The following is an 18,005-nucleotide window of genomic DNA, read 5'->3' as shown; positions in this document are numbered from 1 at the left end:
CACAGAGTCAGCCCTTACAAACCCTGAAGCTGACTTGATCCGTGAACTTAGAGTCACAGCTGTAGTTGAGGGAGCTGCTAAAGCACACGAAGCGTTACCCCATGTGCACAGAACAGTAGTTCCTGTAGATATCTGAAGCCATTAGCTTCTTACATCCAAACCCCATGCTTACCTCAGCCGTGCTAATGTAGTCTTCCATGCATGAGCTCCTTCTGTCACCCTGGTAGCTCCAAGAAAGCACTGTTCCTGTATTTCTAGAAGTCATGATGTTCTTTGCTCACTCCTTCACATGTTTCTTGCAAATCCTGTCCTGAATCTCAATGCAAGTTTGATGTTTTCCTAACCCTTTCTGTATTTCCCTAGGTAATTAGCAACTGTGCCCTAGACATGGGAGATACCTTCTAGTTCAATGCTTATCTTAGGAAGCTTTATTTCAAGCAGGTCTCTTAGCCTAATACCTTGTCTGAGGGAATAAAGCATTGGGGGAAAGAAGGGTGGAGACTCCCTATTTGATTTTAATTATTGGTGTTAGTTTCTGTTGCTGGCCTCTGTATAGGTTCCTCTGCTAAACTGGGAAGTGATTCTAAGACACCGCATGAGCCATCTAATGCTGAAAGGCAAAGCAGAGTTTTACATTAAGGTTTAAGAAGCTGGGGTTGCATGATGTTCCTCTGCTCGGGTATTCTGAAGACAAAATATTGTACTTCTCCAGAATTCATAAGGAATCAAAAGCACTGAAGTTATCTGGGAGATCTGCTTGAACCAATGGCCATGCCATGCTTGAAGACTCAGGTTTCTTTTCCCTTGCGCAACAAGGGGGTTTGGGTTGTCACCTGAAGCATCAGGAGAGGTATGACTGGTGAGAGCTAGGCAGGGAGATGCATGGTCCTCCTGATCAATATACCTATCAGTGAAAGTTAGGAAATTGTAAATAGAGATGCGGGACTGAAAGGTGTTACCTTCATGGTCTGCAGTGTTTCTGGGGTGATGGCAGCTGGGTGTGCTGTAGGGGTGTGGAACAGTTGATGCCATCAGGAAGGTAAGGGACATTTCAGGAGTTGGTGAGTTGGCACAGAGGCAGGATTTCACTTGTATCTGGCGGAGCGGAGCCAGATCTGTGGAGATCTGAAAGCTGGCAAACTTGCTTTCCCTTACACAGGGATGAGCTGTGCTAGCTTCAGGAGAATGGAGTGGCTTTTGGGATGTGTGCATCACCCTCCGCTTTGATGGCTGTTTCCGTGATGGACAGTCATTTGTCTTTCCATGAGAATCCCCAGGCACAAGTGGGTGGTGTGAATATCTCTTAGGCTTCCACTGGGCAAACTGCACTTTAACAAAGTGCACTTTGTCATTTTTGTACATGTTTTACATTTCCTCTAGGAAATGCATCAGGGTTTTCCCTTCTGTTTTTCGAAGTATATTGTCTCAACGTTGGCCTGGCTTTCTGCTCTTGGTAGCTCTGCTACCAGCGATGTCAGGAAGAGTTTTCTGTTTGCTTCAATGGGAACTGGGTTAGATCAGTCCTGGCCATTTTTGAGAGGCCCAAGCAGAGGGTTCAGTTTACATAGCATAGTGGGGAGCCTCGCCTGCTGTTCACATCCAGCTTTGTTTGTTGGATTTAATTAAGTGAGCCATACAGTATTTTGCATTTTCCACTTCTGACGCAATGCAGAAGTCCTGTTGTTCTCTTAGACAGTAGGTCTCTGCACACTCGTAATGAGGATTCACCAGCAGCAACTTACTGCTGTGGTGAAATGCCAGCTTGGCAGTAGCCTCGTGAATCGTGTTCAGTGCTGTGTTAGGAGGACTGAAAGGATGACGGCTGCTATTAATTTTGTGCTCTTTTTCACTGCTTTAGGAGAAAAACGTCTTTGCAGAAAGATCGGAACTTCTTTGAGGTAAGAAAGAGAGAGAAAAATGGAGATTTTGACTGAGTGTCAGCCCAGACCATGTCTCTCCCTTGGATGTTCAAATGGTGCAGACAGCCTGCTGCATTCCTTTTGGTCTTCCCAGTGGTTTGCTTGCACAGCAGAGTACCTTCAGTAAAATTTAACTTCTTGGGCTTAGATTGCAGTGCCTGTAAAATACCACCCCTGTGCCCTGCAGTGCAGGTTTTCAGTCCTGCTGTGACTCTCAGAGCCAAGGCAGTTCCTATCACAGACTGAGATCCCCCTGGAAGGCCTGGTCTGTTGGTTTCTTGCCAATGACCTCATGATTTTTTTTCTTTCACAGCCTTCTTTCATTTCCATTGTAATTGGCAACATTTTTAGATGGCAATAAGCTCTTCTGGCCTGCTACATCCAGCCCGATGAGGAATTTGAGCCTCTCTGCGTAGCAGGGCTTTGATAAATTAATATAAAACACTAGGGCCAAAATCATATTTTATACTTCTCAAAGTGTACAGACTTTCCTTCAAACAGGAGGACTGTGGATTGAATTTCAAGGGTACACTGTAGTTCCAGTGATACCATCTTTTCAGGAACCTCAGTAGAGGTTTGATTTTCTGGGTGTTGAGTGCCAGGAATCACGAGTGTTAACATGGTGTGATAACCTAGACAGTCCTATTTAATCAGCAAGCAGATACATGAAGGTAAGATGCAATGAGTTCGTATTTGTTAGTAATATTTTCTGTGATCAAAATGCTGTCATTTGGGGTGGGAATCATCTTGTCTAATTCCAGTTGCCCAAACAATAGCTGTCCCATCATCCTAAGCCCTCAGGCTACTCTGACAGTCATGCAGACAAGGAGAAGCTCGGCCAGGGATGAACTGTTGCCTCTTGGGACAAATGAGTGTGATAAGAACCTCTGCAGAATGACTCATCACACCAGTCTCTTTCCATTGATTATAGAAGGAAACTGGGTGGTGATCCTCAGTTCATTTCATAGTTCCTAGCAGTGAAGCTAAACTCAATTGACCAGATTCCGCAAGGTGAGATCCCTCTGAGCTGTGTTTCTAGCCTCATCTCTCTCTGCACCTTTAAGGAAAATGGTACTTCCAGATCTTCACTGGTGAGGTTTGATGTCAGACTTGTTGCTGGCTTTTAGTGGAGTCATGCCAACCTGCTCTGTAGGACACAGTGGGGTTCTGAACCTTTTCCCAGTGAAAATGGGATCCATGTTTTCAATTTAGGGCTTCTACAACTTCTGCAGCTACGTGACTTGGCTTGTGTTCAGGCGGAAGCACTTCCAAGTGATTCGGGAAGAAATCGGCAGGCTGCTTTGCTCTGACATGTTCAATCTCGCCTTAAGAGACAGGAACCATGTTTCTTTGCAGACTGCTGATGCAAATGCAGTGAGATTACCACGTCAGAGGTACACATTTGACATACTGATGAGCCCTTAGGTAACCTGTCCAGTCCGAATACACTAAGATAACATCTCTGTTTTCTTTCAAGACAAGTCAGTGCCAAGCATCCATCCATAAACAGCATGGTTTACCAGCACTCACCTGTGCTCAGCACACTGCTGCCCTTACCAAAGGAGAGCGCTCAGTACCGCGCCCAGAGCCACTACTGTCGGGGCAGAGACCCACAGCCCTGCTCGTGTGACATCCTACCAGACTTCTCACAATTGCTCACTACCAAGTAAGCAATATTTCTTGGCATAAATAGATTTGGCAGTGCTATTAGAGAGTCTGCCAGACAGCTAAGTCTTCCTCGTTGAGAGAGGGACCATTGGACAACTCTGTGATTCTATGACTGGGAATTTGCCTATGGGAACAGGCAACTACTGTCCATCCTACTGCTTTGTTAACTGGGAAGTACTACTGGAAAAGCCAATAGAAATAGAACCTTTTCCAATGATTAGGATAAAAACAAAAAAATTCAAGCCTGATTGTGCCATATAGGAGGAATGCTACTTTTCCCTCCATCCATTTGTTGCCTTCATTTTCTGGATCTTTCAGACTTCTGGCAACCTAGAAAATGCACCATACACACAAAATCTTCAGACCTATCTACAACATAAGACTGGTGAATCCAATATTTCCCAAAAAATGAAGCTTGCTACAGATGCACGTGTAATTGTTTTGTGAGCACTTTCAAAACTGGGTGCCTGCTGAGTTTTTATAACTTCTGCACAGTAATTGATGTGCAACAGGGCCAACCTTCTGAGGCAGTGCTCAGTTTCGCTTGGACATACACATTTTGTATTGTGTGCATGCACACTCCAGGCAGAAACGTGACATAATGTGTGAGGTGCTGTGTGTGTATGTGGTTCTTTGTCCCTGGAGCAGAGAAGATAATCTCTGCAGACTGTGTTATTCACAGGCCAGCTAAAGGAGGCAACTTTCTTTGCTGTTTTTTATTGGGAAACACTGCAAGTTGTTCTCCCTTTCTCCTGTTTTCCTCTGCTTTGTCATGTCAAACTTATTAACACCATGTTTTCTAACAGGGTGGGCATCATTGGAGCTCACAGTAGTGAGTTAAATTCCTTTTTGCTCCAGTCTGATGGGACAATAGAAGAACAAGAACAAGAACAAGAACAAAGAGAAGAACAAGAAAAATTGAGGACTCATTCCTTTGTCCTGACAAAAGATCTGAGTTTATCAGCTCTGTGAAGCCCTCAGAAAGGCTTAGTAGAGAGAGTGCTGTATTCTCAAGAGCAAACGGCAGAAGGTGATCGTAACCAGAACAACTAGCTGAAGTTGAGTGGCATGGTTTCACGTTGCTAAGTAAATAATTTTGAAATTGCAGCTTAAAAAGCCAAAATCGTTTATCAGAGGTGGGGTAGTTTAATACACAAGCATCTGCATGGGAGACTGAAGACCTGGACTGTAATTCCTGGTCTGTCACTATTCCTCTTTCATCTGAACACCGCCTTCTCTCTGTTTCTGAGAAATTATTTTACTGACTTATTTTGGGAAGGGCTTTGACACCTGCAGATGAATATGATCATTGATTTTAATGACAGACTTCTTTTTTTAAAGGATTAGCAAAGTAACCAGGAGACATGACTTACTACGGCCTAAACTTCCTTAAACTGTCCTTTTAAAGGAACTTACTCTTGAATCTTTGATATATTGTTTACTCCTTTTTTAATTTCCATCACCTCTCATTTAGTTCTAATATTTTGTAGCCTAATTTGGTAGCCTAATTTATGACTCACTGTGAAAAGAGTTAGCAAAGAGGAATCTTCATGTGAAGTTTACTCAGAATTAACTTTCCAAGTTTTACATTTGCGTTCACATTGGGCAGACAGGTTAGTGCTCTTATGATCATAAAATTGGTGGCAAGACCTTCAAATTTGCTTTGGTTGCAGGTTTCCTGGGAGTCTGGTTGGGCAACAGCACGTGCAACTCTCTCTCCCAGCGGCACAAACTACTCCTGGACGGTGCATAGCTGGCTGGACATGCAAGAGGCAATTGTGCTATCACTGCCCTGCAGCAACATGGTTTCTCTACTGAATGATGCAGCAAGATGTTGGCCAATACCTGGAGCTAAGGGAGTCTACTTCATAGCTTCCTTCTCATGGTGTTGGGAGAAGTCTTTCAGTTACTGCTTTAGGAGGCCTTGGCTTGGTCTCAGTTATCTTTGTCTGCATCTGTATCATGCTGTATGGCACATTCTGAGTAAAACCCGATGGTCCTAGTGAGTTCTGTTTTTAAGACACTATGATAGTAAGCCAAGTCCTCAGTGATGGCTTTGGGCCATCTAACAACAGCCTTGAACTTTCTAGAAAGGATTGAGAAATACTTTGAAGTTCAGGTCCTTTAGTCAGCAGAGTCCTTTCCAGGGTTACCTTCTCAGGGCTGAGCTCTGCTTTTTCTGAGGCAATGGATGTCTAACACAGACACCCCATACCTGTTTAAGCATGTAAGCAAGACCTGGCAGCCTTGCACACATGACAGTGAGTCATCCTTCCAGCAGGAGAGAGTGAGTCAGAAAGGGCAGTTGACAAGCTTTATTTATCGGTCTCCTGTTATTTGGCCCGGGAGAATTTCACTCTGAAAAACCCACCCTTGTTAATGACAGGCAGAGCTCAGAAGTGTATCATGAGACTACTGGCTTTTATTCCCATAGGCTTTGCATGCAGTGTCATTATCAGGAAGTCACGGCAGATTGGCCATTTCCATGAATTTCTTTTTTTACAGGGACTCTGAGCATGCCAGCTGCATCAGAACAACCTGCCCAACCTAGGGTTGCCATAAGCAATACAAATTCAAATGCCTCCGAGTGATGAAAAGAGCCAGGGGTTCTGTGCAGCAGCATTTACTGAGTTCCCATTTACTTTCTTCTCTTAGGGCTGACTTGCTCAGAACTTTAATCAAATGCTGCTAGCATACCCTTGTGTCTTGATAATGTCTTGGATTATGGTTGTGCCACTCACAGGCTCCATATAGGGTGTGTCAGGCTTTCGAGTGTACGTGTCTATTTTCAGAAGTTATTTTGCTCTGTTGTAGAAATTCACACCAAGAAGAAAGTTGGCAGGAAACTTTGCAGCTCGGAGATGGAAAAAGAAACAGAGGAAAAAAAAAAAAGAAACGTCTGCCTGATGATTAATGAAGGAAACCCTGCCCGGAGAGGTTTCAGGCTTTGCGCTTGGGAGAGAGGTGGCACTGCAGCAGGGAGATCCACCGAGACGTGGAATGACCATTGTGTGTAGTTGTGGTATGGAAAGAAGCAGTATAGACTTCATCCATTCTATCTGTATTCTGGAGGGGTTCAGGGCAGTAACCCATGAAGGCAGCACTCACAGCAGCAGTGCTGCAGGGCTTAGCAATCTGAGCCCACATGGCAGGGCCTGGGGCTCTTGCAAGTTCTTTGTGGTCCTGTTGGTTCATCTTGTTCTGTTAGAGGCTGGTGTCTGATATACAGGGAAAAGCAGTCTGAGCCTTCTCGTTTTCCTCTGCAAGAAAGATAGGTCAAAAGCAGCACTTTATCAGCTAATAACAGGTTTTGTCCATTTTTATGTGGATTCAGACATGTATTCGTGCACTTACATTTGCTGCATAGGAGAATAACGCTTCCATATGCCTTTGGTAATATGGCTTTTTGTTGCTTCCAGCCAAGTAGGGACCTAACAGATGCTGCAGTGGTGAAAGGCACCATCTTGTTTCATGATCCTGCCAGTGTCCCTCCTCTGCCTGGGGTCCACCATTTTACTCCATCTCCTTTGCCCTCTCAGTTAAACAAAAGATTCAGGAATCCTTGACAGAGCTCTGAAAATGCTTCTCATCGCTCCTGTTTGTTCTGCTGCTCATCTCCCTCTCAAAGCCAAGCTGCACCTACCAACCAGACAGCCCAGGAGAAATAGCAGCTCCTTTGTACAGATTGCTGACACCATCACCTTGGCTGCTCCTCACCAGGGGATGGGCGTGGTGCTTGTGATGCCTTTTTACCTCCAGGTATGCTGGGGGAAAGAGAGCAGCTGTGAGACTGGAGACCAGGCAATGATTTGCACTACGAGAGGAAGCTGTCAGTCTGGATTTTCTTAAGCAAAGCTTCCAAATGGTGGTGGCATGTGTTCCTGCACTGGATGGGACTAAAACCTTCACCTTGCAAGCAAACCACACTGGAATTATCATGCACCAGTTATGGTTCTTGTGGCTCAGGCTACATCAGAATGTTTGTGGTGAGATTTTTACAGTTTGCAACAAAAATAAAACAAACTGCAATTCACAGAATGTGGAGATATTCTTACTTTGGCTCATCTTCATGTGAGAAAGCTTGAAAGAACAGGCTGTAATTATCCTGTCATCTGTTACAGCCCATCCATTTGGAAGAGATATAATAATATTAATGCAGTGTATTTCTTGGTGTCATTATTTACAAAACAATAAATAGTCTTTTTTCCTTTTCTTTGAATACAGTAGAAACAATCACAAATTGTTTCTGTACACACATTCCTGAGACTGCTGGTCCCAACAAGGTCTGAACTCCAAAGAGTTCCCCCTGTGATGCTCCTTACTTTTCCCCCTCTGTACCAAGCCAACACAAGCACTGCAGCTATGATGGTGTCTCGGCAAGTACAGCAGTTCCTGAATTTGCAGTCCTGCTGTGGAAACTAGATCTCTGGAGTGGGCTTCCATTGTCCATCTGTCTTTACTATGTTATAAAGGATAGTTATTCCTTCTACTGAACCTGGCATAGTATGCATGATATGTTTTTACTGTACTGTATAGGTATTGTGGATTAAGACTTGCCCAAAGGCTGCCATTAGCATTTTTTCAATGTAATCATCAAGAGAAGGAGGAGCAACATCTAATTTAGGTGTTTGTAGCAGGTCGTCTTAAGACAGTGCCCAGATCTCTATATTGATTGGACTTGGAGACGTGGTTTTGCAGACCTGGATAGGCAAGGGATTGACCTACCTTTTGTCCTTTGTACTCAGAAGATGTAAGAGCTCTCACCCCTGAAGTGCTGTGATTTATACATTTTAGGAAAGAGCAGGGCGAGATGTAAGAGGTGGTTGTGCTCTGTACAAGGAGGAGCAGCTCAGATGCATGGAGTTCTGTGCACTGTGTGATGGGCTGGTCAGAAGCTTATGGGACAGGATCAGAGGAAAGGCAAACACAGGTAACATTGTGGTAGGCATTTGCTACAGATCACCTAGTCAAAAAGACAAAACAGATGAAGCCTCCAGAAACATGAAATAAGTGTCAGTGTTTCAAGTCTTGACTTTTACAGGAGATATTAACCAACATGACATCTGCTGGGCAGGAAACAGTAGGGCATAAGCAATTCACATTTCCTGAGTGGGTCAGGACAATGTCTTGACATGGTGCTGCTGGTAACGATGTGAGAAACAACAGGAAGAGTTTCTACGGGTGTGTTAGCAGTGATAGGGAAACCAAGATGTGGATCCACTGCTGAACAAGGCAGGTGAGCTGGATGAACAGCATGGAAAATTCAGAGGTTCTCAGCATTTTGTTTGCCTCAGTCTTTACTGTCTGTCTGTTCCTGGCTATCTGTGTCAGGAGGCAGAGCTTGGAAGATAAAGATACTACCTGCAGATGGTCATGCTGGGGTGACTTACATAAAATGGACATATACAGATCCATGGGACCGAATGGGAGGCAGTTCAGATTGACATAAGGAAGAAAATTATTTGTAGTGAGGGTTCTCAAGCAGTGGAGCAAGTTGCCTAGAAAATGTGTTCACTTTCTACCCTTAGATGAACTCAAAACTCAGCTAAATCGGGCCTTGAGAAACCTGCTTATTCGTTGAGCAGGAGATTGCATGAGAGCCTATCAGAAATCATTTCCAACCTATTTTTTTTCTGTGATTCTTAGTAGATGTCTGAATATAATCTGAAAAGTCCCCTGGAAATAAGATGCATATGCCTTAAAATGTGCAACACTGAATGTAGTATGGCCTAAATGCCAGCCAGCCTTTGAATGGGCCCATAGGCCATGGAAGTATAGAGTAGAAGGTAATAGTGGTGGCACAGGGAATGCAGCCAATGGGAAGGTCTCTGACCATGGGCCAGGAGGATTAGTAGCACTTAAACAGTGCTCTCTGCTGCTCCATTCTAATCTGTCACCCTGTAGGTGTGCTGTATGTATTGCAATAGGTGGTCCAGATCCTCCCAGTGCTCAAGATACTGGTGTCGCACTCTTTGAAGTCCTCACGAGCCCCTAACAGCTCTCTGTCCAAGAGCCCTGGGTAGCCTGAGCTCTGACTTGGTGCTGACGTCCGTTTGAGCAACTGTGGCAGCTGGGAGCCGATGTGTTCTTGTGTTACCCAGCTGGCAGCACTTACAATAGCAGCACAGAGTGCAGGGAAGCTCTTGCCAGGGGGTTAGTCACCAGCAGACATGCCGTCTATAAGCTCCCTGGGCAAACACTCTGTTGCTGGGGTGGGCTGGGGCACACACACTGCTGCATCTTCACAGCTCTTGCTACCAGACCTGGGAGCTCTGGGCACACCTCCAGTGCACCCTGAAACCCTACGAAGGCCTCAGTTTCTTGCAATGCTTTTGCTTTGTCCCCGAGCAGCTCCTGCTTCAGGTGGTGTTACACAGCTGCTGGTTCAGCAAGTTCACTCCCGCAGGAAAGCTACTGTAAGTAGTTCAGGTTTAATTTAGAGTAATTTAGGTTTAATCAGTGTTTTGGACCTTTTGTCATTCTTTATTTTGACACTATTTCAGAAGGGCTGCCTTTTGGGCTATTGAATCCTCTGCAGACTACTGGTTGGAAGCAGTTTTTCCTGGCCTGCATCTCTACAAGTGAGACACGCCGGCCATTGGTGCCTGGCCAGGAGGAGCCACAATGTCCTGGAGCCTCTCTCCGTGGATGGTGAAATCTTGGGGAGTAAAGTCTTAAAAGAACAAAGCTTAACTCTGCAGTAAGAACTATGCTTTAAACAGGGTGAGTTGTTTGTGCTTATTAGTAATTAAATTGACATTTTCTGTCATTTCTTTCAACAGTCCTTGATGTTGCATCTGAATTATTGGCTGAAGGAAGTCCCAATTTCAGTCTTTCAGCAGAAGTTGTGTGACCATGGAAATCTGAGAAAACTTGCTGAGAGCATATCTGCGTTAAAGTAATAGGCTTTGGTGCAATTCTGAGAGTTGATTTCCCAACAGGGTTTGATTCCTGTGTTAATTTGTGCTTGCTGTGACTGGGACTGTATTTGGTTAGACTGGATGATCTTAGTGCTCTTTTTCAACCTTAATGTTTCTGTGACTCTTTTTTGAATTGTAGTCCTTCTCTCCATGGTCAGAACTGCTGTGACTGAAGTACACTCCAGAGGAGATGGTTTTTTTAGGGATAGGACAACTGATACACAGCACAATGCAGAAGTTTGCTTGCAAAGCAGGGAAGCTGGGTAAAACATCCAGGAACTCAGTGTAAATATCAAGAATCTCCTATTGCTTAAATGATCTTAAATATTACCTCTTATCACAGGATAAGAATTGTCTCTTGATATAGATATATATATATTTAGCAAAGATCACTGATGTATTCCTTTCGAAGTAAACAACATTGTACTCAGGAGAGTAAGAGGTACTGCATGAGAACAAACAGCCAGATTTGCTCTGAATTTTAGATTTCTACATGATATTCTAATTTAAAACAGAACAAGCAAAGAAAACAACAAAGCAGTGAAATAGTAACTTTGTAGTGTATAAGAACATCCAAGTGTTAAGGGCATTTACAAACTCCATTATTAATACAAAAACATTGCTTTATCTTTGAAGAGAATTCTAGATGGGAGCCTGCATCAGTTCTGCTGAAGACCAGAAACGTGTGAGTATTATGTTTTGATAGAATATTCTTCTGTGATCACACATTCTGGTCCAAGGTATCATCCAAGCCAACCCTGTCCCTGATGAATTAATATCAATGGAGTCACATGGCAGGATTGTGACTCTTTAGTACCCATTAGTCCAGGATTAAATTGGCATTTAACTGGCCTAGTCTGCAGAACAAACTCCTGGCTCTCTGTGCACTTACTGCAACAAAACGTGGGTGTTTTGGACCTGTCTCATCCTTCTGTCCCCTCGCTTCCCAGGTACCATGGACTTCACTGAGGTACATTCAGGCAAAATACCCGACTTGCTTCAGCCTGTATCTTTCTGCTATGCTCCTGCTACTCAGTGAGATCACCCTTTTGTAGGTTTTAGTTCATTTGCACCAACCATAACATCATAGAGTCATTAAGATTGGAAAAGACTTCTAAAATCATCTTCTCCAACTATCAACCCATCCCATCGTGCCCACTTACCACGTCCCTCAGTGCCACATCTCCATGGTTTTTCAACACCTCCAGGGACGGGGTCTCCACCTCCTCCCTAGTTCGGATGCTTTGCCACTCTTTCTGAGAAGAAATTTTTCCAAATATCCAACCTGAACTTCCTCTGAATCTCCTCTGGAGCACAGCACCCAGCTGAAACTCCCAAGGGTGAGAGCTGCTGAGCCTCTGTGGCTGCAGGGAATGGAGAAGAGGAACCGATGCAGGTGCTGGTATCCTGTTACCCACAGTGTACTTACTGTCAGGTCCCACCTTGTCAGCCTCACAGGGACAGAAAGGAGCTCCATGGCTTTGAAGTTGTTCGTGTTTTTTGCCATTCAGGGGAAGGCAAGGCTGTGACAACAGGTACACAGCAGCAGAAGTTGGTCTCAGTGCACAGCATGGAGTTATTTTGGTCTTTCAAAATCCAGCAAATTTATCCTTGAGCGTCTTTTACCAGCGCTGTGCCTATTTATACTCACACAACCATAGTACCCTCTGTAATGGCCATAATTCTTAATGCAGTGGCATTTGTAGCAGTGAGCAGAAAGCAGAAGCTGCTCCCCCTCAGTGGCCGGCTGTCCAGCGATGCTGGCAGTGTGTCAGAGCAGCCAAGAACTCTTGGAAAAGAAAAGGAAAGAGGGAAACAGAACTGATAGGCCAAGAGGCAAAGGCATTCCAATAAAGGCTTAGTGGTTTTGCCAAGACAATTAAAATTGTTTACAAGGAATCAAGTTGGTTTAGAGGAAACCTGGAGATTTGTGAATGTCAAGAGCTCCTCATCCTTACAAGGTAAAGGTTAGTGCTGTGCTTTATATTGTTACTTCCTGAGGTAGCCCATGCTTAGCAATTCCTCAGCTTACCCAATTTGTGCTCCAGTGGTGGTGTTCTAGTTTGGCAAAAGGGAAAGTAACTGCACCCAGCTGCCATTTTATTTTCTTCAAGAAAGAGGTGATACGGGGGGATAGCAGATTGAACATTAGTTCATTTGTTAATATTTACATCAAAGGAATGAGCTGTCCTGAGAAAAATATAAGCTTTTTTTTTTCTTTTTTTTTTTTTTTCCCAGGGCATGAAAAAAAATGCAAAATGCAAAATCCTATTTGATAACATTATGCAATAACCAAGGCACACATAGCATCTGAACCTGCATGCTCTGTTGGTAAGTGTCTGCCTGTTCAGAGAGACACAAGTTTCCTGGCACTGACACGAGCGATAGCTCAGAGCTTTTTGAGGATTAAGCCTTGGTTCCCTGTGCTGGCATTCTCTGTAAAGGTCAGTTAGCCTTTCCTGTGTCCCCTGTCAAACTCACTGACACTGAGCCCCTTTCCTTTACTAAAAATGATTCAAGCCTTGGGATATGCTCTTGACTAATGAGCTATTTTGGTTTCTGAGCCAGCTGTTTCATGGGTGCAAATTGATGTAGTGCTGATTTGAGATGAGAAAAAACAACTTTGGCTTTGGTGATGTCCTTAGTGGTTTTGCCAGTGTATCTTTTTGCAAACCCTTACAGCACAAACAGAGCTTATACCCCTGTCCCCCCTGCTCACCACCACCCCATCTGCCTGGCTGAAGCCCTTCCTTCAGTTCCCAAGCTTATTGGGGGGATTGAGTGCACTGTAAGGAAGATTGCCAATGACACCAAGCTGCATGATGCTGCAGGGAAGGGAAAGGGCTGCCATCCAGAGGGGCTTTGACAGGCTTGTGAGTGTGACCATGTGAACCTCATCAAGTTCAGCAAGGCCAAGTGCAAGGTCCTGCACCTCGGCACAGCAATCCCAAGGGTAAATACAGGATGGGTGGAGAATGGATTGAGAGCCGTCCTGACGAGAAGGTCTTGGAGGTGTTGGTGATGAGAAGCTCAACATGAGCTGGCAGTGTGTGCTTGCAGCCCAGAAAGCCAGCAGTGTTCTGGGCTGCATGAAAAGTAATGTGACCAGCAGAGTGAGGGCAGTGACAGGGTTCTGCCCTTGACAGACTTCACCTGCAGTACTGTGCTCAGCTCTGGGGCCTCCGTGGACCTATTGGAGCAAGTCAGAGGACTTGAGCACCTCTACTGGGAAGACAGGCTGAGAGAACTGGGGCTGTTCAGACTGGAGAAGAGATGGCTCTGGGGGGACATCATTGTGACCTTCCAGTGCCTAATGGGGGTCTGCAGGAAAAGCTGCGAGAGGGATTCTGTTAGCAAGTGTAGTGATAAGATGTTAAGGCTTTAAACTAAAGGGGAGTAGACTTAGATTAGATATAGGGAATATCTTCAGTGTGAGGGTGGTGGAGCACTGAAACAGGATGTCCAGAGAAGCTGTGGATGCCCCATCCCTGGAGATGGCCAAGAACAAGCTGGGAGGGGTTTGGGCAGCCTGATCTGGTGGGAGGTGTCCCTGCCCATGGCAGACAGGTTGAAACTGGGTGACCTGTAAAGTCCCTTCCAACCCTATCTATGATTCTGTGATATGATTCTATGAAACCCATGTTTTGCTTGCTTCTTGTACCGGTCACATTCATCTTTGAATGGGTTCTCCTACCTTATCCTTTCCTTCCTTCATGGTCAAAGAAATCTGTCTCTTGGTCTATGTCTCTGTGTAACAATCCATGAATGCCAACCAAAGTATAAGGGACTTTGAATATTCCTATCTCCCTTTCATAGCTAGAGAACTTGGGCAATATATGTCAGGTAGCCCGAGGCCATAAGGAAAGTCTGTGTCCAAACCTGCAATTACAAGCTGTTTTCTGACTTCCATACCCTTGTCTTAGGCATTAGAGCACCCAATACAGCTTTCTCCTTGTACATACTAATGACTTTTCTTTTATATATAATGATTTCTGACACGAACTTGTTATCATTGTATTCAGATGTTGTCTGACAAAACCATCCATTCTCTTTACTAAAGTGATGGAAGCAAGATGGAGGTTTGGCTTCTTCAGCTAATTAACCAGCAAAGTTCTTTTCATTGCTGAGTAGTCCTTAATTATTGAAATCAACACTGAGACAAGCACATTCACATAACGTTTATCTACCGAATCTGAACTGTGGATATAGAATCCAGACTTCTTACATCAGTTCAAACATACCAGACATTCTCCAGTTTTGGGAAAAAGCTATCATGGACAGCTTATGGGGCAACAATTTCATAGATATGACTTATACTTGAGTTTTAGTGTAGGAATATCTGAAGCACATATCAGTGAGTCATTATTTGTTGAAGTATTGAATCTTAAAGCAAGGAAATCATTTTGCTGATTGAGTTTGTGTGCTTTCCAGCGTGTGTCATGGAAAACATTGGTTATCATGCCAGACCTTGCCTCTGAGGAAGGTCATATTCTTTTACCACCTCTTGATTAGCAAAATACTTGAAACTCCCTTCCCTATTTTTAATTAGTAAGCATGATTGAAACCTCTGTGGGTATTTCTAATAGTTGCTGGAATGCTGAGGTAGTAGATATTTACTTGTTCTGGCCTGCTGGGCTGGAAGGACCCAGAAGAAGCAATTTGTTTACATTAAGTTTCCTATTCTGATGAAATTTGCCCAAGACTCCACAGTTAGAGGACGCTACATCTGCTAACATGGTGAGAAGTGCTGCAGTGGTCTCCCAGGCCTTCAGAACTGGCTAGTTTTTGTCATTTGGATCTCTCAGGTACTTTTTCTAGAACAGAGATAACACAAAACCTAAAAGAAGTATCAGCTAGGTGGAATTAGGGGCTAGTGAAGAACCAGAACAGCAGGATTGTGGATGGTGGAAGCTTTGATGGACCACGATCCTGTGGCAAACATCAGGCTGAAACTTATAAACCAGCTACTCCGTGGAATTGTATGGAATTCTGTGGTACCTCCCGAGCCTGGCTTTCTTTCTGAGACCTCAGAGGGCAGAGGCAGTCATCCCATGATGGTCATGGTCATGGTCATGGTCATGGTCATGGCTCAGGAGAGCAGTCAGGAAGAAGGGCCTCTCATCTGTGTTGTGATTCCCAACTCAAACTCTTTGTGAGGATATTGCTCATTCATTTATTTATTTTTGCTGTTCTCCTAAGTTAATTGTGGGATTTACTCTTTGGAAGAAAAACAAACAGACAAACAAAAACAAGACACCACAACAACCTTTCAGTTTTATTACTCAGAAAAAAGATTTGTAGCAGGATGCATGTACTTACTCAATTAGAATGTTTATTACTTGCTCATTTATTCCTTAAACTATGAGAGGAATTCTTTTTCTTTCTGATCTTTTCCAACCCGGCTCTGTCTGGGAAAGCTGATAATATCTCACTCTAAAACTGCTATTTCTCATTCTCTTTTGGGCAGACATGGTGTTGCAAATGAAAGGTGACCATAGGAGGACTGGCTAAAATGTCGTTGCTCTGTGGGCTGATGATTATTAGTCACAGTATATATTGGGAAAGGCTCTTCATAATTTTATATGCCACAAAAATGGTTTGTTTTTGTCCTGTGCCTGATGAATTGCTGTTTCAGCTGGATGTTTGTTGCAGCTTGTTTGATTACAAAATCTTTGGTCATCCGGATAGTATTTCTGTAGCACGGGTGAAAAGTCATGGAAGTAGATCTAAAGCTTTATTAGGAAGAAAGTTTTACTGTTGCTGTTGAGCATGGCATAGACTATGAAGGGGAAGACAGGATATGGTAGAAATGCCAGCGCTGTAATTTAATTCTATTTTGGACATCTTTTCTATTCACACTATATATGAAACTCCTTTCAGTAGGGGCTCTACACATCATGGGTGAAAAATGTATGGAATTTTCCTTTCCAAGGGAAATCATATACTAATTAAAGTGAACATTTTCTGAAATGCTTTGTGCACATGGGTGTGGGATTGAACATGCAAAAGGCACACTGAAATGCTTCTCATGCTGTTATTAATAAGCAAGCTTTACTAACAACATGCATTATTGGTAACATTGTTGTCTGCTTGTTTAAAAACTAATGGTTTTGTGTAATTCTCAGCAATATGGGACAAATATAATTCATGTAAAGAACAGCGGCTCAAAAAGGGACTGAAGACCTCATTGTTCAGTGGGATACATCATCTGCTGACTGGTCTGTTCAATTTGGGCTCCAGACTGTAAACTCCAAGGTCAGGTTTTTTATAATCTCGGTGTGAGCTGACTGATAGAAGCACACATGATGGAAGGGCAAGCCAAAGGCTCCAGATCTTGCTGGCATTGTTCTACCAGATTCTCAGTTTTAATTTACCGAAAAGAAACTCCAGTCTTTTTCTGATGAGATCAGAAAGAAGAGCTCAAAACTGTCAACAGCTGGTAGTCTGAATGGGTAGCACCTGGAAACAGAGACATGAACCAGTGATTCCTTCCACAGTGGTGCTGGTTCCCAGACTTGTCCCCTACTCAGACTGACAGCTGCCAGTGCTCATCAGACAGAATGTGCTATAAGATCCAGAAGAGATAAATGACCCCAATCCTTTGAGTAGAGCAGAGATTGACACAGCCACTGTTATGGTGTTCCCCATTTGCACTATTGCCATGGGCAGTTTTCTGAAGAAGTGGCAAGATTTCCTGCTTAGGGAAGGATCTTCTTTTGACTCTGGAGGTGCAAAAGAGATTTCCTACCTTTGGGGGAGAGTGAGGATGAAAAGATCTGGCTTGGAAATGCAACAGAATTTTTCTGTCAACCTATTTTTTTTTTAAATCAAATGACAATTGATGCATTGAGACAAAAAATGATGATAAATGCTTCACTTTGAAAACTATGGCAGGTTTTTTTGTGGGTTTTTTTTTGTTTTTTGGTAAATATCCCCTTTTGATAACTTCACATAAATAAATAAATAAATCATTTAATTAATTAATTTATTTTGGGGGTGACTCAAACGATCGGTATGAAATAGTCTGATTTAGTCCAAACAATTTTTTTGTGCTGCCCTTTTGGAAAAAAAAAAAAAAAAAAAATAAAAAAAAAGTGAGGTCATCTCATTTATTCAGCTAATTCCAACTGGGAAATCTGCCAAACTCTTGAAAATTCTCCAGAGACAGGAAAGGATTATGCAGTGGCTTCTTTAAAGACTAGTGCTGTGCTTCTTTAGCCCGCTCATAGCTTCAGACAGCGGGCAGCGACCCCGCAGTACTGACGGAGGGTTTCTTTGGTACTGGGTTACTCTGGCATATCTGAGGTAATGGGAATTGCTTAGAAAAGCAGGCAGTGACATGCAGCTCACTGAAAGGAGGATTCTTGGTTGTTTTTTGTGACAAACAGGAGAGAAATGCCCACGGGCCACCGAGCATTTATTCCAGCTGCTTGCTACCTCATGCCTTTTCCTGGTGCCACCGCGCTGTTGGGAAGTGGATGCTGTGTTCTTTGCCCTG

This window comes from Centrocercus urophasianus, unplaced genomic scaffold, assembly GCF_019232065.1.
Source record: "Centrocercus urophasianus isolate 14NV4802_14NV808 unplaced genomic scaffold, USGS_Curo_1.0 seq_14, whole genome shotgun sequence".
In the NCBI taxonomy this organism is placed as follows: Eukaryota; Metazoa; Chordata; class Aves; order Galliformes; family Phasianidae; genus Centrocercus; species Centrocercus urophasianus.
This window is presented reverse-complemented; position numbering follows the sequence as displayed.